Below are 24,636 nucleotides of genomic sequence, written 5' to 3'. Positions count from 1 at the left end.
CCCCACCCCAGTCTCAAGTAGAGAAGAGTGCTGATTTTCTCACAATTTCAAAGCCTAATTTAGATAATTGTCTGTGTTTCTTTTTCATTAGAATTTGGATGGGTAGTTAACAACACATTCTTCTGTAAGTCTGGCTTATTTGGTAAACTCACTATATGGAACAGGCCTCTGGTTAGCTAGCTAATCTTATTGTCAAACATACTGTACAATTATATTTACTGTTTGTCAACCGTACACAATGTTACTGCCTTTGAATCTTGCTAGCATAACGTTAGCTTTCGGGCTAAAAGCTCAGCCAAAGGAAAACCTGTGTTGGTTCTATGAGCTGAGCGGACTAGAAATATCAGAGTTGGCTAACGTTGAAAAACGTTACATTTCAATTGCAAAACCCATTAAAACATAAAATAAAATATTTTTTTAAAAAAAAAAATGGCAAGTGACCGTGGTATAAGAAGAATAATGCCCTTCGAGGTGTTCATTATCACCTGATGATGGACTCCGCTGCGCGTCAGACGGTTCACGCCTCTGCATCGTCCATTATCAGGAGATAATATACACCTCGTCGGGCAACATACCTTACATATGTGTGCTGGCCCAGGAAAAGATGCTTTGTTCACTGAGATCACTGTTACATCATCAGTATGCAGCTCCCGGCAGTTTCTGTTTTAAAGTACCATCTGTGCCCTGACACAACTCAGAGAATTGAGATAAAAATTAAAACATTTAATATGTGTTACCATTTGTTAATGTGAAATAATAGCTTGTGTAGGATTGTGTATTTGTCAGTTTATAAATTTTAATGTGTACAAATGTATTGATGTATATCTATGATTTTTATGTACTTGCTTATGGTTGATCTCACTGCCCACTTTATGCTTCGTGGCTTCACTTTGGTCTGGTTCATACTGCCTTATCAGGCCTATAAATAGTGTCCAAAGGCTTGCCTCTGTGTGTTGGTGAATAAAGATGATGGCGAGCGAGAAGAGGAAACAAAAGTGTGTGACCACCAGATAATGGGCTTCCTCTGTTTGTCTCCCTTAGGGTCCCAGCCCTCTGTTGTCCAGAGCAGACCCATGTGTGTGTTTTCTTGCTTGCTGCATGTTTATGACCTAGAGGCAGTCTCCTTTGCTTTATGCTCCATTTTGTTAATTGAATTGCCAGCATACAGCTGTATCTGTGAGAGCAAAAAGACAATTATGAATGGAACTCTTAACAAGGTCTTCTCCTCACCTCCTTTGCAGCACTGTGTTAGTGGTTGCATATTCACAGCAGTGGGCTTAAATCCAGGGGATTATGGCTGTTAGGTAACTGTGTGTGTCTGTCCCTTGAAGGGATAAAGTGCACTGTGTACGTAGGGATGAACTGGAACTGTGACAAGTAGACATGATGCTCCTCTTACCACTCATGGTCTGCCTAACATAACAGTGAAATAGAGCAGAGTGAAGGTAAGGAGAGGAGTTAGGAATTAAAGTAAAAAACATGAAAGTTATAGAAAATTCTATTTTACTGAGTATTCTATTATATATAACTTTTCAGAACCAATGTTACAAGGTCTATCCATGAGCTCACATTTTATGCAGACACATAATCACTCAACCAGACAGTCCAGTCCTAGCTCTTCACCCCTCCAGGGATGTGGTGCCCCGGTACAATCATCGCAGAGTCCCTGATTCGATTAAGCCACCATGGCTTTTAAAGGAACTATTACGTTATAGGACATTCACTTTAAATCAGTCTAGAGTCTTCATAACATTCCTAACAATTTGGGAGGTTGGAGAAATATCACTTTGGTTAGAAAAGTAAAATAGTGTGGGCATTTTTGCTTTATGCAGTTAGGTATGTTGAACCTTTTTTGTTGTGTGTAGAGGAATGTGAGTGTTTCCTCACTAAGTGTATGTGCACTTAAATGCGTGGGTTCAAGGATATTTTCACTAATCAAAACTTGAATGCATTTCAGGCACCCTCCAGTGGACAGCTTGTGTTGGTACACACCTTCTCCAAAACCACATGGAAACGATTACATGGATTAGATATTTGGGAAATTCAGCTTGGTGCTATTTGAAAAATGTACTAACACAGGGAAGGACAATGGCAGATATTTTATACCAACACCTTAAATGCCATTTTGTTTCTAGCTTTTAAACGTCATGAAATAGCTGTACTTTAATGGTTGGGTTGCAGAAGGAAGGACTCTTCGGTTATTCGGTATACTTACTATTCTTGTTCACCTACTTTTATTTGGTCCTTATCTTTATATTAAAACTACAACCAATTCCCCAAAAGTTGGGATGCTTTGTAAAATGTAAATAGAAAAACAGAATGCAATGATTTACAAATCTTATAAACCTATATGTTATTCATAATAGAACATAGAAAACATATCAAACGTAAACTGATGAAATGTACTATTTTAAGGAAATGAAATGGTAATTTAGAATTTGATGGCAGCAACATGAAACAGGCGATGTGTACTACTGTGTAGCATCCCATCATCTTTTCAGTCTGGGAACTGAGGAGGCCAGCTGCTGGAGTTGTGGGAGAAGAATGTTGTCCCTTTCCTGTGTGATACAGGATTCTTGCTGGTCAACGGACCTGGGTCTTCTTTGTCCTATTTTTCATTTTTTAACTGGTGAAAGGTCTGGACTGCAGGCAGGCCAGTTAAGCACCTGGACTCTTCTACTATGAAGCCATGCTGTTGTAACATATGCAATATGTGGTTTAGCATTGTCGTGCTGAAATATGCAAGGCCTTCCCTGAAAAAGATGTTATCTGGATGGAAGTTTATGTTGTTCTAAAAACATGTATATATCTTTCAGCATTGATAGTGCCTTTTCCAGATGTGCAAGTTGCCCACTATAGGCACTAATGCACCCCCATCAGAGATGCAGGATTTTGAACTGAGAGCTGACAACAACATTTGACAGAACAGTTTTCACTTTGCCTCAGTCCATTTTAAAATTGCTTTACCCCAGTGAAAACGGCAGTGTTCACATATATGACGTCTTTGCATGATAGAAATTTAACCCGAGGTTAGCACAGAAAACTGTGTTTACAGACAATAAGTTCTGGAGGTGTTTTGGAGCCCATGCAATGATTTACATGGCAGAATCATGCCTGTTTTTTATTCAGTACCTTGGGCCTGAAGGGGGCCTGAAGATCACAGGCATGCAGTATTTATTTCCGACCTTGTCTCTTGCACATTTCTCCAGATTTCAGTCAAGACAATCATGTATTAGATTTGAGTATTTATTGTTACATGACATGGACATGTAGATTTTCTTTGGCCGAGTGGATCATCTAAGGGAAGCACTCCCTGCCTCCTCGATGCAACACATACATACATGACATATGAGGCAGGGAGCAATAGAGATATAATCCCCCTGTTGGATAGACATACAGACAGCGTGGGGGAGAAGGGGACGGTGGAGGGTGGCAGCAGCACTGATCATACAACAACCGGGGTGGGTGTGTGCATATCCGCGCGTCTTTTAAAGACGCCTTATCGGACGTGGCCCAATGGATATGCGCTGCTAACATGGGTGTGGTAGTGGGTGGAGTAAGGAAGGTGGAGTAAGACGCCTTACGTCCCCGATAACTGACTGACGCGCTGCCCGAGTGCCCTGCCAGAACTAGCTGCGCTTATTATCTGACTCTTTTGATTGTATTATCTACTCAGTCTTTGCACATTGAGGATCATAATGCTGAAATTGTTCCACAATATGTAGGTTCACAGATTGGTGAACTGCTGCCCATCTTTATTTCTGGGAGACTCTGTTTCTCTAAGATACTCTTTCTAGACACAATCATGTTACTGAACTGTTTGCAATTAAACTAGTTAGTTTTAACATATACCTCCAGCCGTTTCTTTTAAGTAACACTTACTTTTTCCAGCCTTTTATTGCCCATGGCCCAATTTATTGGAGACGTGTTGCGGCCATCATCAAAATGACCTTATTTTTTTCTTAAAATTGTACATTTCCTCAGTTTAAACATTTGATATATTTTATATGTTCTATTGTGAATAGCATATGGGTTAATTATATTTGCTAATCATTGCATTCTGTTTGTTTTTTTACATTTTACACAGCATCCTGTAGCAGGGTGGTTGAAGAATAGAAATACTTCATTTTCTAATCAGGTCGGGGCACCACCTTGGAATTTGGTTTTAGGGACCAAGGAAACCTAATTATTATGCATTTTGTCAGTACCACAAAGGAATTAATTGGTTCAAAGCGTAGAGCAGATCAGATAACATGAGGGAATAGATTACGCGAAAAAAAATTATAAGCAATGATTAATTGAAGTAAATGGAAATTAGTGGTGGGCATAGATTAATTTTTAAAACCTAGATTAATCTCACTGTAATCTTGGCGTTAATCTAAATTAATCTAGATTAAAATGGCTCATTTGAATTCCGCCGAAGGAATTCAGAATATGTGTGCTACCCAAATAATGACTAAAAGTAAGTCTTTGAAAACGGGTTTCTCAAGCCAGGTTGCGCATTTAGACCAGGGGCTCATCTCCTGTTTCCAAAAGCATTACAAACTGCTTGAGAAAGCTGTTCTACCCACCCGTCACCTACGGTCTTTTTCAGACAACCGCCCGATAGTCCCAACACAAGCTCTTCTCCTGCTTGGCCCCCCAATGGTGGAACCAGCTCCCTACCTCCATCAGGGACACTGACTGTCTCCCCACCTTCAAGAAAAGGCTCAAGACGCGTTTTTCCCGGGAGTACAACGGCACTTAGGAATGCTTGATTGTACCTGATTTACATTTATAATTATTCATTTAGCGGACACTTTTATCCAAAGCGACTTCCAAGAGAGAGCTTTACAAAGTGCATAGGTCACTGATAATAACAACAAGATAGCCCCAAAGCATTGCGGGTAGCCAAAAACAAGAAGCACACATTGAGAACAACCAAAAAATAAGTGCCAAAGGGAAGAACCATAAGAGCATGTAGTTAAGCAAGTTCCAATTAAACTACATTAATCTCTAAGTGCAAGGGTACCTGTAGAAAAAGCTTAAGCAACAGAAAAAATATAAAAATAAGATGAACTAAAATAAAATGTTTCGCAGCGAATACAACAGTTTAAATCAGTTACCACTAACCAACAAGAGCAACAAGTCTCTGAGCAAGAGTCATTGTGATCCTTGAGGAAACTACCATTGGGTTCAGCAAACCATTCCTAAGTTACATTGTACTCCCGTCTTGAGCCTTCTCTTGAAGGTGGAGAGACAGCCTGTGTCTCTGATGGCCAGGCAGGAGAAGAGCTTGTGTTGGGACCGGGCGGCTTTGAGCGGTGGGACCACCAGGCGGTTGTCTGAAGAAGACTGGCGGGTGGGGGGTGTAAGGCTGCAGGAGAGACTTGATGTAGTCGGGTGCAGTCCCGTTCACTGCTCAGAAGGTCAGTACCAGGGTCTTGAATCTGATACGGGCCGTGATGGGTAGCCAGTGGAGGGAAATGAGGAGCGGAGTAACGTGGGAGCGTCTGGGTAGATTGTAGACCAGGCGTGCCGCTGCGTTCTGAATCCTATGAAGAGGGCGGGTTGCGCATCCTGGGAGACCAGCGAGCAGCGAGTTGCAGTAGTCCAACTTGGAGAGGACCATTGCTTGGACTAGCAGCTGGGTGGAGTGCTCAGACAGGTATCTCCTGATCTTCTGGATGTTGTAGAGGGTGAATCTACAGGACCGGGAGGCTGCGGCAATGTGGGCCGTGAGGGAGAGCTCGCCATCCATGGTAACCCCAAGGTTCCTGGCAGAGGATGAAGGGGTCACTGTCGCAGATCCCAGGGTGATTGACAGATCATGGGAGATGGAGGGTTTAGCCGGGATGATGAGAAGTTCTGTTTTGGCGAGGTTCAGCTGGAGGTGGTGCTCGGTCATCCAGGCGGAGATGTCTGTGAGGCAGGCCTCAATCCTAGCTGAGATCCCCGGATCAGTCGGGGAGAACGACAGGTACAGCTGCGTGTCGTCAGCGTAGCAGTGGTAGGAGAAGCCATGGAAGGTGATGTTTGGTCCAAGTGAGGTGGTGTACAGAGAGAAGAGGAGGGGGCCAAGGACGGAGCCCTGTGGGACACCAGTGGAGAGCTGGCGAGGGCCTGACAGTTTGCCTCCCCAGGAGACCTGGTAGGATCTTCCCGACAGGTAGGATGAGATCCACTGGAGTGCAGTGCCAGTGATGCCCATCTCAGAAAGTCTGGAGAGCAGGATCTGGTGGTTAACCGTGTCAAACGCTGCAGAAAGGTCCAGCAGATTGATGACAGATGACCTGGAAGCCGCTCTGGCAGACTGGAGGGCAGTGGTGACTGAAAGAAGGGCAGTCTCTGTGGAGTGGCCAGTCTTGAAGCCCGATTGGTTGGGGTCAAGCAGGTTGTTCTGCAGCTTGTTCGTTAACAAGGCCAAGGACTCACACTGACAATGCACAACATTGCAATTTGCACTATTGTATCGTTTGCACTATCTGTATTTTTAGGTTCAATTGTAAATTAAGCTACTTATATATTTTTTTTTTATTCCCCTTAGTATTAGCTAGACCCCCCTTAGTATTAGCTAGACTTTGCTCCTTTTGTATAGTTAGTCCACATATTTAAGTTTAAATATTCCTATGTTTAATGTATGCACCTCCCTGGCAAAGTAAATTCCTTGTTTGTGCAAACATTCATGGCGAATAAAATCCCTTCTGATTCTGATATGGTTCAAAAGTAACATGTGTAAAAACACCTTCAACTTTGACCCATTGGTGGCGCTAGATGGTTGGACTGGGAGACATGAAACTTGGTGAAATTGATGAGGGGACTGGTCCCAAAGAGTGTGCCAAATTTCACAACTTCTGACGAGGTGGTTCTAGGGGCTGCCATAGACTCCTATGGCAGAAGAAGATATGTAATAATAATAATAATAAGTAGAAACCCTCTAGGTGGCTTCGCCGCTTGGCCACCAAATACAAATATTACAGGAATTGAATTTAGTGCAAAATGTAAATAGTTTTAAGACATTAAGTCATTAATGTCAGTGTGGGCTCTTGGCCTTGTTGAGGAGGCCAACAGCGGAAGGGAAGAAACTGTTTGTGGGGCGTGAGGTTTTGGTCCTTATGGACCGCAGCCTTCTGCCGGAGGGGAGTGACTGAAACAGGGAGTGTCCAGGGTGGGAGGAGTCCGCCACAATCTTCTTCGCTTGTCTCAGGGTCCTCGAGGGAAGGCAGATTGCAGCCAATCACCTTCTCTCAGATGATACGCTGCAGCCTGCTCTTGTCCTTGGCAGTGGCAGCAGCGTACCAGATGGTGATGGAGGAGGTGAGGATGGACTCAATGATGGCTGTGTAGAAGTGCACCATCATTGTCTTTGGCAGGTTGAATTTCTTCAGCTGCCGCAGGAAGTACATTCTCTGTTGTGCTTTTTTGGTGAGGGAGCTGATGTTCAGTTCCCACTTGAGGTCCTGGGAGAGGATAGTGCCCAGGAAGCGGAAGGACTCCACAGTGTTGACTGGGGAGTCACACAGGGTGATGGGGGTGAGTGGGGCTGTGTTCTTCCTGAAGACTAATTAGTTAAAGTATACTTTAAGTTATTGAATGATTAATTAATTTGAAGTGTGCTATTTTGGAACAACTTATTTTGTATTAAATGTATTTAAGTTGTAATTACTAAAGCACAATTTATAGTGTATTAAGTGTACTTTTATGTGCTAAAGTGGAACAACTTCAAGTATACTTAGTACACTTTAAGTATATGGACATAGCCGTATACTTAAAGTGTACTAAGTATACTTGAAGTTGTTCCACTTTAGCACGTAAAAGTGCACTTAATATACTTTAAATTGTGCTTTAGTACAATTTAATTACAACTTAAATATATTAAGTACAAAATAAGTTGTTCCAAAATAGCACACTTCAAATTAACTAATCATTCAATAACTTGAAGTATACTGGTGATTAATCACTCTTCAAGTATACTCAAGTATGCTAAGATTTAGTATACTTAGCATATTTTTTTTTTACCTGGGATGTCTCCAGGGAGGTGTTGAAGATTTAGGTAAACACCGGAGACAGCTGGTCAGTGCAGTTCTTGAGGGTGGCTGGAGAGACAGAATCCGGCCCAGCTGCTTTGCAGGGTTTCTGTCTCTCGAACAGTTTGTTCCATTCAGGAGAGAGTCGTCACTGTAGAGGGTGGGAGGGAGGAGGCCTCACGGGTGGAAAGGGGTTGTTCATTTGTCTTTCAAATCTACAGTAGAACTCATTCAGGTCGTTGGCCAGGCAGGAGTCGTTAGTGGAGTGGGGGCTCTGGGCTTGAAGTTGGTGATCTGCCTGAGCCCTCTCCAGACAGAAGCAGAGTCGTTAGCAGATAATTTATGTTGTAGTCTCTCCGAGTACAGTCGTTTAGCCTCTCTCACCGCCTTGCTAAACCTGTTCTTCAACTCCTCGAATCTGCCCCTGTCCCCACTCCTAGACGCCAAAATATGCGTCTCCGTTTACGGATGGGCGGGCGCCCGGATACGGACGGATAGGCTGCGTTTATGGTTCTCCGTAGGCTGTGGGTGCTGAAAACAATTCACCGCCAGAAGAGTAGGTGGCACAACGGTTTTTTGTTTAGACGTCGTTGAGTGTTTATTTACCTAGGTTACCGAAAAGTCTGAGCAAATTTACAAATTAACCGTTCCATCAATAAAATACGCACATTTTCAGCAACTACACTGCCCATTTCTCATCACATTTTAATTCAGATTCTGATTTACATGTACCGTTTAGCTGAAATATGAATTGTAAAAGCTTTACACGCAATGGCGGTCACAGGATTCTGTTCATCCTGCTATCACGGCAACCCCGCCCCTACCCCTGACACAAGCGGTACTTAATACTGACCAATCACAGCCAAGGGGGTCTCCGTAGCTCTTCGTAGCCACGACGGAGAGTTACAAAATTAAGGAGGTTCACGTCAAGCTCTCCAAGGCTTTACGAGGGCTGACGGAGAGGTTGTAGAGGGCGTTCCACGGAGACGAGGGCGTTCCCATGTGTCCGTTTTTCGAAAAACGCAGAAGCATATATCGGCCTTTAACGTGGCCTCTTTGTCCAGCCTCAGCCTTCTGAGTTTAGCTGTACACCAGAGTTTGTCGTTGTTGTAGCTTACCCTGATGCGTGTTGGTATACAGCAGTCCTCATAGAAGGCGATGTATGATGTCACAGCTTCCGTGGGCTCATCCAGACTATTGGTAGCAGTCATGAACATGTCCCAGTCAGAGTCCAAGCACACCCGCAGTTCCTCCATAGCTTCAATGGTCCACTGTTTCGATGTCCTCACAGCAGGCTTACAGCGCTTAAGCTTCTGCCTGTATGCAGGAATCAGGTGGACCATGGCGTGGTCTGAGTGACCCAGTGCTGCTTGGGGGACCGCATGGTATGCTTTACTGATAGTAGAGTAGCAATGATCCAAAGTGTTCTCTTCTCTGGTAGGGCATTTGATGAATTGTCTGTATTTGGGGAGCTCTTGAGTGAGATTGCCTTTGTTAAAGTCGCCTAGCACAATAACCAAGGAATTTGGATTTTCATGTTCCACACTCAATATCTGGTTGACGAGCACACGTTGAGCCTCGTTGGCGCTAGCCTGAGGGGCATGTAGACGCCGACCAGTATGAATGAAGCAAACTCACGTGGCGAGTAAAAAGGTTAACGGTTAATTAAAAAAAATCCAGATCAGGAGAACAATGCTGCAGAATCACTGTCACATCTTCACACCAGCCACTGTTAATAAAACAAACAAATACCATCGCCTTTCGTATTGCCAGAAAGCAGGGATTCACGATCCTCTCTCAGCAGTTTGAAACCTGCTAGCTGTAGCGCAGAGTCTGGGATCAGTTCACTCTGCCATGTCTCCGTAAAGCACAAAACGGAAGATGAACGAAAGTCTCTGTTTTTCCTATAGAGTTAATATAACTAGAGTAAGTTACTTTCGTCTTCCAAGATGGCGTCCCCATTCATTTCTATGAAAAGTGCTCAGTGGCGCAGTGAGGCAAGCGAGAGCGTGAGACTGGACGCAGCCATATTTCCACTTCCATGTCTTCCGGTCTAGCTTTAAACAGTGGCTCTTTTTTTCCCTTGCTCAAAGACCTCGTGCACGCTTGCAACTAGCTGTACACGTCATACTTTGCGACAACCAGTCGCGAGCATAGATTTATATGGTTACGAGCGTGTGAGCTTAGGCATTGCAGTCGCAGAATCTATGGGCAGAAAGTCCGATAAGAATCAGAGACATGATGCAAATTTAGCAGAAATGTATTCTGTCACTGTATAGTATTCCTTCCACTTGTTTTTTAGAAATAGCCTATAGGGCTAAATATAGGGCTATTCTAGATGGAACTCATCACATATGTTGCTTTTTTTCTTTGTGATATGAGTATGATTTCCAACGCATTGTATCGGATGAATTAAACTGTTAACATGAACAGCTCTGTCGTTGTTCTCGCCAGGCAAAAAAAGCATAGTTATTTTCGTAACCGAAATCTTCCATATCTGTATGGTCATTGACTTAGTCACTGATCTGCAAATTTGCACTATTGTACTGTACTCCACTTAGGTTAGAATAGGTTATAGGGTTGAAACAGGTGCAATTTATGTGCAATTAGGGTTAGTATAGTGTACTATTTATTTTTATCTATAATTTAGGAAGTTTTAGTGTTAGGGTTAGTATAGTCGATTATTTATTGCTCTCTGTATATTTAGGAAGTTTCACTTATTTAAGCTCAGCATAGATGTAAATTATGTTCTGTGTACTTATATGTTATGCCAGGTGCTAGCGTTGTCTTGTCTTAAGAATTTCAGTGCTCAGTCTAACCTTGTGTTGTTCTGTGTACCTGACAAATAAAAGACTTGAACTTGAAATCGGGCACCAATTCCTTAATGCAGAGCAGGTGCCTACAGTACATACTTTTGGCCAGGGGCAAGGGTTTCATCATACATTAATCCTTATACATTATACGTACATTATACACTTTTGTAAAATGGCTAATATGACCCTACCCCCCTCGTTTTATTGAGAAAATGATGTTAAACGGCTGCATACTCGGTTAATAAAAAAGAGGTGTGTGTTATTATGTTGATGGATTTAAATATTAAGGACAGGGTATGAGAATGAGAGGGGGCAAAGCAGGTCATATGAGAGAAGGGAGGGGGGGTTGGGGCAAGAGAATGCTCAACCCCCTGGAGAGGATGAAACCCTGTCAGGGCAAGGAGAGATTAGTGACACACAACCCCCACTCACTGAGGACAGCCCCCAACAAAGCCACCATGGGTTCCATCACCCTCTGTTCTACATTGACACTTTCCAAAAGTGTCTAGACTGATTCTCTAGCTTCCTTCTTTGTGGGACAAAAGGGTGTTAGACACCAATGGCTTTTACACAATTATGATACAAATATTTTCAGTGGTGTTATTATGATTATTAATCTTTTTTTTGTTGGGGCGAGATTGTGGCCCATAATCTCTTGTGATGTAGTGGAACAGAGTTGATTTGGTTTTACTGACTTCTCAGTATAAATAGCGTCCACCAGCACCATTAAGAAGCTAGTTTGTTGGTGGTGTAGCTTGCTAAACTGGTGTTTATGAAAGGTGGTTGCTGCATGTGTCATGTTATGTCCTATTTTTAAAACCTAATCCTCAAACCTGTACCAAATTTTTCCAGAAAATAATAAGTTGTCCTTGGAAAATAGACATTTATTGGCATTTAAATAAATATTTTGGAGATAGAGAAAGTTACATGGTCGGTCTTGTTTTTATATTGGGAGAAAACAAAATGAATAATGAAGCAAAGTTACCGATTTAACCCGTAATAAGTTACAAATGGGGGTAGTAAGTGAGTAAGTTCAATTGAAGCAGGAAAGTTAAATTGATGAAATGTATAACTATTAAATACACGATACACTTTTCGATTTATACCCCCAATTCTAGCACTCTTGGCATCTTGCCACAGGACATGACCATCCTTGAAATCTCAAGGGACCTTGGGAACCAGCAATAGCCTTCTAAGTCTCCATTGAACTCAAATGTGTCCTCCTAGAAAAGCACAAACAAGGTACCTCTGCCTCCAGCCATGAAATGTTGAATTAATACAGTTAAATATGTAGATTAAGAAGCATCTATGTGTGTGTATATGTGAGAGGGTGTCACACCAGCACACAGTATGTCAGAATGAACGGTGAATAATTTAGATGTAGTTTGAGTAGTTCTTTCACCCCTACCTCCCTTGTGTTTTCATGAATAGCTGTTACATAATGATGTACAGTGAGTACAAATGTTCATTTATATGTGCGCATGCTCCCAACTACAGCCTGAGGGGAACGTCAGCTAACATCAGCATCAGGGCCAGACTCATGCAGAGCATGTTGCACCCTCGCTCCCTGTAGGCGTGGGGATTCTCCTGCAGATTCAGAATTGAAACAGGAATAATAATTGATCCGGCTTCACTCTTTAGTACAGCATTTTAAGTTTGAGGAACAATATGGAAGAGAAAAGCATAAAAACAATTTCATGTTTCTGGTATATAGTTTGATTCTTCTTCTTTCAAGATGCAGTTCCAGGTACAGACATACTCTGAAGAGTAACACATTTCGTCATGAAGAATATATTGGCAAATGGATCTCGCTGGGCTAAGACATCTACTGAAAATAGTTGTGGGCACTATGAGCAAAAAGCTAGTCAGTTTTAAGAAGGGTTGAGAGTATTAGACTTGAAAAGGAGATAACATACATGTATTTTTATGTAGAATGTTTTCTAGCTGGCAGTAAGCTACAGTACCCTGACTGCATACTGTAAAATGTGCTATTATTGGAGCTATTTCTACATGATTTGAATACAAATACAGCTCTGGAAAAAAAAGACCACTGCATATTTTTCTATCCTTTTTAAATGAGTTAAGAAGGACAATTTTGAGTTAGGAACAGAGGGGTAAAGAAAAAGGTGCGGTTGTCACTTAAAAAAAAAAAAATCCAGAGTTGTATTGTTTTCAAGTCCCTGCTTACCAAATGTAGGAGTGAGTAGACTACAAGGCTATCACTAATGCTGCCTTCTAAAGCACGGTATCATGTGCTGCTTGCGTAGTTGTAACACAGCTCTGTAACACAGGGCCTGCCTTATGTGTGATGGACATGACGCGTTTTAGACGTTGGTATGTCTATGCTCCTGTCCGTACGTTTATGTTTCTGATTAAAATGGGAAGCACAAATGAGTTGGTACCTAAAAAATAAGGGCCACTTATGGGCCTCCTTGTGGGAGGGATAAGACCCATAACGTTTTTCACAGGTATACAAAACGTTAAAATCGATGGAAAATGATGTTGGCCATAACAGCGATGCATAGGCCTACATACCCAACTTGTTACATAGGTACAAATGCAGTAGGCCTATTTTGCGTTCTATTCCAAAGCAGTTTAATTTTTCCCCCTGATTATGACAGTTCTGGATTTATTTATTGGGTGTGCTCAAGCCTTCGGCGAGAGCACAACCGTTGTTCTCTCATATATATTATTAGTGTGTTTGTATGGAGTGAAATTAATGCCAGGAGAGCGAGCTCTGTAAAAAAATATTTGTAACTTGCAAAACATATTTGTAACTTGCAAAAAATATGTGTGTACTTGTAAAAAAAGGTTTTGTGTCTCCGTAGAAGACTTCGTAGCTTGTGGAGGACAATATCATGTAAATAACGTGAAAAGTATGTATAGGTTGACCCAGTTGTTAAGTCAAAAATTGTTCATTGGACACATAATTCTACGGATCTCCTAAAGGGACATGAAAAAAAATAAAAAATCTGAAAGGTTCTCGTGCGCACGAGATCCTTTCTGGTGCGCACAAGAAAATTTCTGGTGCGCACGAGAAAGTTTCTGGTGCGCACGAGAAAGTTTCTGGTGCGCACGAGATACTTTCCGGTGCGCACGAGAAAGTATCTTCTCAGACACTGTTACTTGTAGGCGAGGTGGAGGCTCGAAAACCACATTATTTGGTGGCCGTTGGATCACCAATAAAAACTGTGCGAGTTGCAGCATATTGCTGCTGCCATCAACTGTGCCAGCGATACCCCGAGTCGAGATACAATTTGAAAACAAAAGCGTTTTGTTATGAACAGTATTAAAGTTTGAAATGATAACGGGACGTAAAGTGTTGCGATTGCGCCGGGGCTTATAACTGTATTTCCAGTTTTTGACATGATGATATATGCACATTATTAAATACATATATTTAGTTATACACTGTGTTCTGCAGTTATCTAAAGGTAGGATGTATGATGTTATCCTGTATTCCATGCAGTCAGGGCATCTCCTGCAACCACAGTGGACCATGTGATGTTGAGACCGCCACGTTTATAAATGAGACCCCTACTCAAGACGGGTGTATCCCTTGTGCCAAAACAGACAACACAACTTCAAAATTCGTTTTTAATGTCTTTCTAGATAATATAGTGGTGGCGACTCGCAAGCAAACCTCCTTAAAAGTCATTTCCACGCATGTAACAGCAGATCTAATGCACGCTTCTGTGCATGCGGTATCCACCAGATACTTAAGCGTGGTAACGAGAACGTTTCTCGTGAGCACCAGAAAGTTTCTCGTGCGCACCAGAAACTTTCGGATTTTTTTTTTTTTTTTCTTCATGTCCCTTTAGGGGCTCCGTATAATTCTGCCTGCTGAATTTGTGAATAAAACCTTGTAGCTACAATAACAAAACGTTCAATGAAATGGTACATTTGTCTAGACAATATATAATGCAAATTGAACAAGCCTGGTGTATCCTGGCCTTAGAAGAGACCAAAACCTGTGTCACAGGTTGAAATGCAGGACTCCAGTGACAAGCTGAACATGGCATAATTGTCATAGTTTCCAGGCAACTTCAGGGACTGACACAACATGGTCTGGTTGTCTAATTAAATATCTGCATACATTTTTACAATCAAAAACTATTCAACTTACTACGACCCTTATCCATTAGTTTATAATATTAAGCAGACATGACAATCCCTCACCTTTCAGCGAAAATCGCCGTTTTGAAACCAAAAAAGGTGACCTACTTGAATCGTGTAGATTCGTTGAGAAATTGTTTTGGGGGGGTGGGGGGGGGGGGGGGGGGGGGGGGGGGGTTGGTATTCATATTCAGTGAACTGCGAACAGGTGCGCGTGTCAGAAGGGAGCGCGAGTGCATGGAAATATTAACGCAAAGGTCCTTCCATCACCAGTACAGACCACCATCAGAAGCTGAATGCACTCCTGGCCTCGGCGATTTACTTGACTGAATTTGGTGAATAATAGTTTCAATCATTTTTATATTTTCTGGTATATTTAAGTTTAGTTACCCAGGAGCTCTGTTGACATAGACTTAGCTAACGTTAGCTACAGCTTGATGAGTCATTGAACACAGCAGAAGAGAACGAAACGTTAGCCAGCTAGCTCCGGTGGAAAATTCCAAATGAACGTATGCAGCCCTTAGTGCCACTTACACACAACAGTGACACTGACAGAAAAGCTAATTTGAGACAATATTAAGATGGAAAACCAGGCTAAGAAATGTAAACGTAATTACCTTCACTAGACAACGTTTTACCAATTCGACAAACGGTTATGTTTGTGTCAAGCTCCAAAAACAATTTTTCGCTCAAATCAGCCAAATAAATTTGCTCGCGCGCTATGCACGCTCGCATTAACCATGGAAGTCCCTAACTAGCATCACATCAGACAGAATTTGCATGCATTAGCAAGGCGCTTGGTGTGGTGGCGTATACGGACCGGTTCTGGTGGGCCGGTCTGGATCAAAGTCCAGCGCCTATTTTTATTTCCAGTTCGTCCATGCCGTTCTATCAATAAGCAGACCTGCCAACCTGTACGCAATTTGTGTAGCGGATACGCATTTTGACTTCAAAATACGCTGGTACTTGTATTGGCTGTCAATCATGATGGAAGAGTAGACGAGTTAAGTTACAGCATGTCCACCATCTCTTGTGGGGGTTATGCATTAAGCCATTTGTGGTGCACTTACCAAATTGTGCCTCATGTACTGTAAATGTTAGACCCAGTGACAGGCTGGCATGAAATGGCTTGCATAATACTTAGTAAGGAGGCCATAATAATGTTTGACTCATGGCTTAAGTTACGTTTCTCCAGTTCTCCCCAGGTTGGCAAAAAAGTATCTCAAAATGCATCAGATTGATGCTTTAAAATATGGAATATATATTTTTTTCTTATGGGGTAGCATGCACCCGGACCCCCTTAGAGGGGTAATATCCTTCTCACCTTTTTCACCCCTGACCCGTTTTCATGCCTGATTGAGAGTGTTAACTGAATAATCTTTAAATGTTGCATTAAAGATACATGCCCATGGATATTTTGAACTACTAAACGTTACCAAATGAATTGCCATGGAAATCATCAGCATTCTAGTTTTGTCCTTATTTGTTGACGTTCTTTGTGTGATAGACAGACTAAAATGTCCAATGATACTGGACAACAGAAATTGCTGTATTTGATTGGCTTAGTGTTCCCGCCCTCTTCTATGGAGACACAAAACTTTTTTTGCAAGTACACAAATCATTTTCTACAGAGACACAACTTTTTTGCAAGTTACAAATCTTTTTTGCAAATACACAAATCTTTTTCTTCTACGGAGACACCAAACCTTTTTTTACAAGTACACAAATCTTTTTCTTCTACGGAGACACAAAACCTTTTTTTACAAGTACACAAATCTTTTTTGCAAGTTACAAATCTTTTTAGCAATTACACAAATCTTCCCTTCTTCTACGGAGACAACACTTTTTTTTGCAAGTATACAAATCTTTTTCTACAGAGACAAATCTTTTTTGCAAGTTACAAATCGTTTTTACAGAGCTCGCTCTCCTGGCACTAATTTCACGCCATATGTTTGCTGCAAGCAAAAACACTATTGTTATTCTGCATTCTTACTATTGTTGGAATGCTGCTTCAGCATTCCAAGTATTGTTCTTTGAATCTTTATTCAAGCATCTTCTATTTCTTCCAAGACACCTTTCAGCGCCTTCAAATCTTCAGCTAATAAAACCGTGCAGCTATCAAAAAATTCAGCAGTTTCAGGCCATGGGTTCTATGACTTTTCAGCTTTGTACCTTTTATGCTTGAATTAATATAAATCAATATTCATAATATTTTTTTACATGGTTTCCAATGGAGTTTTCTTTCAAACCCTCTCAACCCTGTTAAACTTCAACTTCTAAATCCTTCTTCTTCCTCAATCCTTCAGCTTAACATGGTTTTCCAATTGAGTTTTCTTTCAAATCCTCTCAATCCTCTTAAACTTCTTAAACTTTCAAAGCCTTCTTCTTCCTCAATCCTTCAGCTACAGTCACCATTTAAACTTTAAAATGTTGGCAAACCCCTAAAATATTTTTTTAAATCAGGTTTTTGATTTCTATTCATCTTTTTTAAATATCACTGATTATGTTTCATAAGTTTTTCAAACCGTTTCTGAGATTTACATGGGTGTGAACGTGAAAGCCTAGAGTGCAGACTGAAACGCTTAGAGTGGAGGGGAGCTTCGAAATCAGTTTCAAAAAGTATTTCTAGTTTGCCAGCATTTCCACAATTTTCGCTCTTCATGCTTCGTTTTTGGATCAATAGATAGCTAATTTTGTGCTGGTCGTAGACAGTTGTCTGTGGAATCCAACAGACTTACACATTTTTTCAAATCCCCACGAAAGCGAGACAAAGTCCAACTTTCGCCCCAAAGAGTCCAATGCAAATCTGGTGACAAATTCGTCAGATAAAGCAAAAACAATCAGATTTAGAAACTGTCGGTAGGGTCGTAATTCTGACCGCACAGACACATAAAGGGCATGTCTGGTTTCGGCAAAGTCTTGGGTCTCGGAAAATATCCTTATTTTTGGGATTTGACGTACAGTTTTGCGTCTAGGTTAACTTGTTTGAGGTGTGGATTCTAGCTACATTTCTCATAATCGAGCTAGCGCGATGGCTCTCCATAACTAAAAACAGTTCGACTTTTTTCCCCACAATAGACCAAATTGACCAAACAAGGTATGTACATTGAGCTTATAGTGTATATAATCTAGGTTGATAGTTTTTATTTTAGCAAGTTTTACAGAAATCTGCAAATTTTCCCCTTTTTGTTTTGCATTTTTCTTCTTATTTTCTTCTGTTTTTTTGTCTTCATCTTGGTCCAGGTCCTTTCACAGCAGTATCTTCCAACTGCCAGTACTTTTGCATTTGTTTCTATTTTCTGTACTTCTCTGCCTTCATCTTGCTGCAGGTCCTTTCTAACATACATTTCAGGCCTTTTAAAACTCCAGCAAATAATGTTCAGCTAAATTGTCACATTTATATGCATTGTTTCTCTTCTTTCTGAGATTTTTCACTTTTTGTTTAGCATTTTTACATTTACATTTATTCATTTAGCAGACGCTTTTATCCAAAGCGACTTCCAAGAGAGAGCTTTACAAAGTTCATAGGTCACTGATAACAACAACAAGATAGCCCAAAGCATTGCAGGTAGCCAAAAACAAGAGGCACACATTGTGAACAACCCAAAAATAAGTGCCAAAGGGAAGAACCGTAAGAGCAGGTAGTTAAGCAAGTTACAATTAAATTAATCTGTTCTGGAGACTGTTAAATGCGACTAAAAACGCCTAAACAGCATGCCCAAAGTAAATTGAAAGCTGTTCTTGAACCATTTGGAGTACATGCATGTAAATGGACTCTTTTGAAAGCTGACACTCTGAAGTTATGTTCCTTGTTGTCAGGACCCCTGTCAGTCCTACTGGTGTTGAGTAATAGAAGCTTGAACACAAGGAAAGTGAAAGTTTCTATTTCCGCCTGGATTTTGTTTTGAAAACAGAGGCCTGAAGAGGCCTAGAGGTGGTAGGTATTAGCTGGAAGACAGAATTGAACCACAGGTTGAAGCCTTACCCAATTCAGATCAAAAGTCAAACATGATACCACAATATATTCATATTTGACACATGTTTTTATAAGAGTACATCCAGGCGTTTTCTAAAAGGGCCTTTTGGAGACTCCAGAATGACCCTTCTAACCAAGGTCAAATTCTTAAATAGATAAAAAGATAAAAAGGTATAATTGTTATCTCTAATGAAAGGTGGTCCTTAGAACTATCATATATAACAGCTAAATCCCTCATTAGTATTACTGAAACACGAAAACTGAAGCATGAACACATTGGAGTGATTTATCTGAATTCCAGGATTGGCACACAAAGAACACTGACATATTGCACAATCGACTTTTATTTTGAAGGCTCCACAAAACCTGGCATATGGGGTATCGCCATTTACAGCTAGCGCTAAGCTACAAGGATAACTAGCTCTTTTCAGAATCAGCCCAAGCCAGTTAGAAAAAATCGTGTAGAGGGGGCGGGGGGGGGTGGGCGGGGGGCGGGCTGGACGCACAGACCTGGTTGGCTTTAGAGGACTGTCACCGGGGCATGGAAGCTCCTATTGGCTAAACCAAGGTGTCTATCAAAAGGTCAGAGTGTAGCGGCCATTTTAAGACTATCCCCGTGTTTCTACTTGACCCAGATCTCATGCTATGAGCTAAAGTGCGTTGAGAGACAGAATTTTTTTTTTTTTTACGAAGTAACAATGAAGCAACAAGATCGTGGCTATGTGTGGATATAATTCTTTGTTTGGACAACTACTCGACATGGTTTGATACTTTGGACCCTTGGGAATGTAAGCAGATGAGGTTTTGATGAGTTGTGTGCATACCTGGACATTCCTAAGGAATCGAAGGTAAGTACAACTTTTTTCTCTGGCATTGTTGAATGAACGGTCACCGGACAAAGACGTTGACGCTACTTTCTGTTGCAAGTTGAGCTTGAATTGGTTTATTTCAATGGAAGCACAAGAATCGTAGCTTTCCAACGATGTACAACATGTGTACTAGTCGAAAAAAATTATTTATGATTTTTAATGCGTAATAACTGGGGGAGGAGGGGGCAGTGTTTCGGGCCCGCACGCTAAACAGGTTAAACAACATGAAGCTCTAAGTGCAAGGGTACCTGAAGAAAAAGCAAGCAACAGAAAAAAATGTTTAAGATGAACTAAAATAGAATATATCGCAGCGAATACAACAGTTTAAATCAGTTACCACTAACCAACAAGAGCAACAAGTCTTTAAGCAAGAGTCATTGTGATCCTTGAGGAAACTAGCATTGGGTTCAGCAAACCATTCCTAAGTCCCGTTGTACTCCCGGAACAAGTGTGTCTTGAGCCTTCTCTTGAAGGTGGAGAGACAGTCTGTGTCTCTGATGGAGGTGGGGAGTTGATTCCACCACTGGGGGGCCAGGCAGGAGAAGAGCTTGTGTTGGGACCGGGCGGTCTTGAGCGGTGGGACCACCAGGCTGTCTGGACGGAGAAGATCGTGCAGGCCTGGCTGACAGGGGACAGAGAGTGTCAAGTGATGCAGTTAAAGTGGTTAACAGGGTGTCAGTGGTAGTGTTAGTGGGGTGGGATGAGAACTCGTCAATAGGAGGGAGGGAGGATGTTACAACAGAGGAGAAATGGGAAGGGGATAGGGAGCGGAGGTTGCGCCAGAAAGTTACGAGGGGAGGGGAGGTAGGAGGAGTTGGAGGGAGAGAGATAGAGAATTGTATAAAGTAGTGATCAGAAATGTGCAGTGGGGTTACAGAGGTAAAGTCAGTGATACAGTTACGTGTCAGGACAAGGTCTAGCTGTTTGCCTGCCTTGTGGGTCGCCGGTGTGCTCAGCAGCATCAGGTCGAAGGAGGTTAGGAGAGACAAGAAGTCGACAGCCTGCGTTCCTTGGAGGTGGATGTTGAAGTCCCCAAGGACTATCAGGGGGGTTCCATCATCCGGGAGGTCGCTGAGGAGCATGTCCAGCTCCTCCACAAAGTCGGCTAGCGGTCCTGGTGGGCGATGAAAAACAATTGAGCATGCTTTGATAGGGTCAGTTAGCATCACATAATGGTGTTCAAATGATTTGGCAGTAACAGAGAGTGGTGTGGATGTGTATTTAATATGTGGGGAAAGAAGCAAACCTGACCCATCACCCCGCCCGGTTGAGCGGGGTGAGTGAAGGAGTGGTTGACAGAGAGAGCAGCTAGAGTTGCAGTGTTCTCTGGGCGGATCCACGTCTCTGTCAGCGCAAGGGCATGAAGAGAAGCATGGGATGCAAACGCCGGGATGAAGTCTGCCCACCTGGACAAGGGGAATACATATGTGAGGATGCTGTTCATTGACTACAGCTCTGCATTCAACACCATCATCCCCTCCAGACTGGTCTCCAAGCTTGTGGACCTGGGACTAAGCACCTCCCTCTGCAAGTGGATCTTCCACTTCCTGACGGGGAGGCCACAGGTGGTGAGAATCGGTGACCGCACTTCATCTGTACTGATCACCAACACAGGCACCCCCCAGGGCTGTGTGCTCAGCCCTCTCCTGTTCTCCTTGTTCACCCACAACTGTGCGGCTACGCACAGCTCCAACCTCCTCGTTAAGTTTGCTGACGACACAACCATCGTGGGCCTCATCTCTGACAGTGACGAGTCAGCCTACAGAGAGGAGGTTGACACCCTGACATCATGGTGTCAGGACAACAACCTCTCTCTTAACATCAGCAAGACCAAGGAGATGATTGTGGACTTTAGGAGGCGGCAGGAGGAGGAGCATGCACCCCTATTCATCAATGGATCGGAAGTGGAGAAGGTCAGCTGCTTCAAGTTCCTCGGGGTGAACATCAGCAATGACCTCACCTGGTCTGTTCACACGGACAAGGTGGTCAAAACGGCCCGTAAGCGCCTCTTCTTCCTGAGGAGACTGAAGAAGTTTGGTATGGACTCAGTCATCCTTATTAACTTTTACAGATGCACTATAGAAAGCATTCTGACTGGTTATATCACAGTGTGGTATGGGAGCTGCACAGACCGGGACCGCAAGGCCCTACGAAGTGTGGTCCGTTCTGCTGAGTTCATCATCGGCAGGAAGCTCCCAGCCCTAAAGGACACCTACCACACACGTTGCCTTAGGAAAGCCAGCAGGATTCTAAGAGACTGTTCCCACCCATCCTTCAGTCTCTTTACCCCGTTGCCTTCTGGCAGGCGTTACCGCAGCATCCGGTCGCGCACACGCAGACTGGACAACAGTTTCTACCCAAGGGTCATCAGGCTTCTCAATGGACACTGATATGGACATTTTTACTGCACACTAGTCACTTATACACTGTCACTTTCAGCTACTGGTTGCTCTTTCAGTAACATTGCACTACTGTACCTCGCCACCAGGCTCCTGTTTGGTCATTGACAAAGTCACTGATCTGTAAATTTGCACTACTGCACTGTACTCCATTTAGGTTAGATTAGTTTATAGGGTTGTAACAGGTTTTTTTTTTTTTTTTTTTTTTTTTTTTTTTTTTTTTTTGTGTATTAGGGTTAGTATAGCGTACTATTTATTGTTATCTGTAATTTAGGAAGTTTTAGTGTTAGGGTTAGTATAGTCGTTTATTTATTGCTATCTGTATATTTAGGAAGTTCACTTATCTAAGCTCAGCATAGATGTAAATTTGTTCTGTGTACTTATATGTTATGTTATGCCAAGTGCTTGCGTTGTCTTGTCTTAAGAATTTCAGTGCCCAGTCTAACCTTGTGTTGCTCTGTGCACCTGACAAATAAAAGACTTGAACTAGCCTTGTTCACAGCAGAGTGGCAGTTCCAGAGCCCTTAAGAAAGAGAGAGGGCAGGTGGAGAAGATCTGGATAGGTAGTGAAAAGTTGACCGTATATACTTTGTGACATATCTACGTCTACGGGTAGTGTAATGAACAGGAAGCTAAGGAAACACATGCTAGCTATGAAGAAGTTCTAGGTAGAATATAATCTAAATATGAATAGGTTGATACTTATCAGAAGAGGTGAACCGGCTCCGTCGGCCTTCCTCGGTGGACTCCCGCAAGTAGACTCCCTGTCTTTGTTCGCCTGAGTCTTCGTGCGCCGAGGCTGCCGGACGAGGCTGCCTCTGTTGTGCTAACCGCCTTAAATATGCTAATGCGCAGGTACAACGCCCCCAATTACTGTCAAACAAAAGAAAACCCTGAGTACCCTGAAACCGATAATGACTCACTGGCTAACTACTCTTTGACCAGTTTAAACTGGTTATCTAACTGCTGACCCTTCAGCTCTACCCAAGAGACTAAGTTTTAGCTAAACTCAATATTATACTACAGCCTTGATCACTCACAGTTAATGCGGCGGTCTCGATATTCACTTTAGTAGGACGCTATACGCTCCTTCTCTTTTCTGTAGTTTTATGCGTTCGTCCAGCTCCAGCCCCTATTTAAAATACCTTTCGGGCGCTTTGAAGCTTCAGCTTATAACTTTCAAAATGTTAAGCTTTTTGAGCATGGTCAGCTATCCCCATTCAGGTTTTCAGCATTCTCACTGCTGTTTCGCAGGAACAGCATTTTGTAGTTAGTGTGTTTGCTGCAAGCAAAAACACTTGTTATTCTGCATACTTATTATTATAATTCTTTTATTTTCCGGACACGTTTTTTTGCTTGCCAACTCCTTTCACACCGTTTCATCTAGAAACGTTCAAATTTCACTTGATAAAGTCTGAACTGCTTTAGTGTGCTATTACTTTTCTCACAGATAACTTTTAAAGTTTTAAAGTTATTCAAGTTTAAAGTGCTTAAAAAAATGAATGGGTTTCAATGATTCAGAATGTTCAAGTCAAATTCAACTGTGACGTCATGCACTGACAGAACTGTTTCTCACGAGTCCATTTTTTACACAGTTTAACACTTTCTTGCCTGAATATGCAGACTTTTTCAAATAATATACCTGAACTGTTTACACCATTTTGAAGACAAGATATAGGGCTTTCTAATGTTAGGGATTATGTTAGGGAAATCATTCTTTATCAAGACGATTTCACGGAGCCATTCTGAGAAAAATCTTCGTCGTCAATACTTTTTTAGAAAACGTCATTTCTAACCACTTTCAATACAAGATAGAGGACAGGTTAGAGTGTATGAAATGTGCGTAATTTTGTCATGAATTCAGAACAGAAGACAGATTTAAGATAGACTATTTTGTTTCAAAAGTGATGAGTGGGATAACGCAATTCCAAGCTAGCGCGATGGCTCTCTACAACTAAAAACGGTTCTGCTTTTTTTCACAATCGACCAATTTGGCCAAACAAGTTTTCACAGAAATCTGAAAAAAATCGAGGCTCAACACTGTTATAGCTGACCGTCACGAACAGCCAAACCAGGGTTCACAAAAGGCGTAGGCCTACTGCAGCTGGCCATACTACGAACAAATGCTTCGTAATTGAAAAGTTTTTACTTTTAAATGAGGATATTGAACACAGATGTTAAGAAACTTGTCTTTACTCTAAATATGTTCTCCGTTTCCAATTTGAAGCAGTAAATCTAATACAGTAGGAATTCTCCCACGACATCCGCTCGCTTCGCTTTGACTAACATGTTTTCTAAGTCCACCATACATTAGACAAGCACATTTTTGAGCACTTTCAATACAAGATACAGGCCATGTTAGAGTTGATAAATATATACATAATTGTGTGGGCAATGTACAACAGCAGACAGATTTGAAATATGATGTTTTTTTGTATTAATGTTATGGCCATTCTA

The 24,636-nt window shown here is 42.0% G+C and overlaps 1 protein-coding gene across 2 annotated transcripts in view; it reads left to right on the top strand.

The window, feature by feature from the left end:
* The window catches only part of LOC124476009 (rho GTPase-activating protein 23-like), a 78,509-nt gene that overhangs the window by 5,720 nt on the left and 48,153 nt on the right, over positions 1 to 24,636 (top strand). Inside the window, exon 1 of one of the 2 annotated variants that reach the window (XM_047032949.1) lies at positions 19,724 to 19,759. The exons of the other annotated variant lie outside the window; for it this stretch is intronic. The gene's annotated coding sequence lies outside the window, so the exon portion shown is untranslated. Of the gene's footprint in view, positions 1 to 19,723; positions 19,760 to 24,636 lie in introns of those variants that run through there. 2 annotated transcript variants of the gene reach the window in all.

Source organism: Hypomesus transpacificus, chromosome 13 (assembly GCF_021917145.1).
Source record: "Hypomesus transpacificus isolate Combined female chromosome 13, fHypTra1, whole genome shotgun sequence".
NCBI lineage: Eukaryota > Metazoa > Chordata > Actinopteri > Osmeriformes > Osmeridae > Hypomesus > Hypomesus transpacificus.
This window is presented reverse-complemented; position numbering and strand designations above follow the sequence as displayed.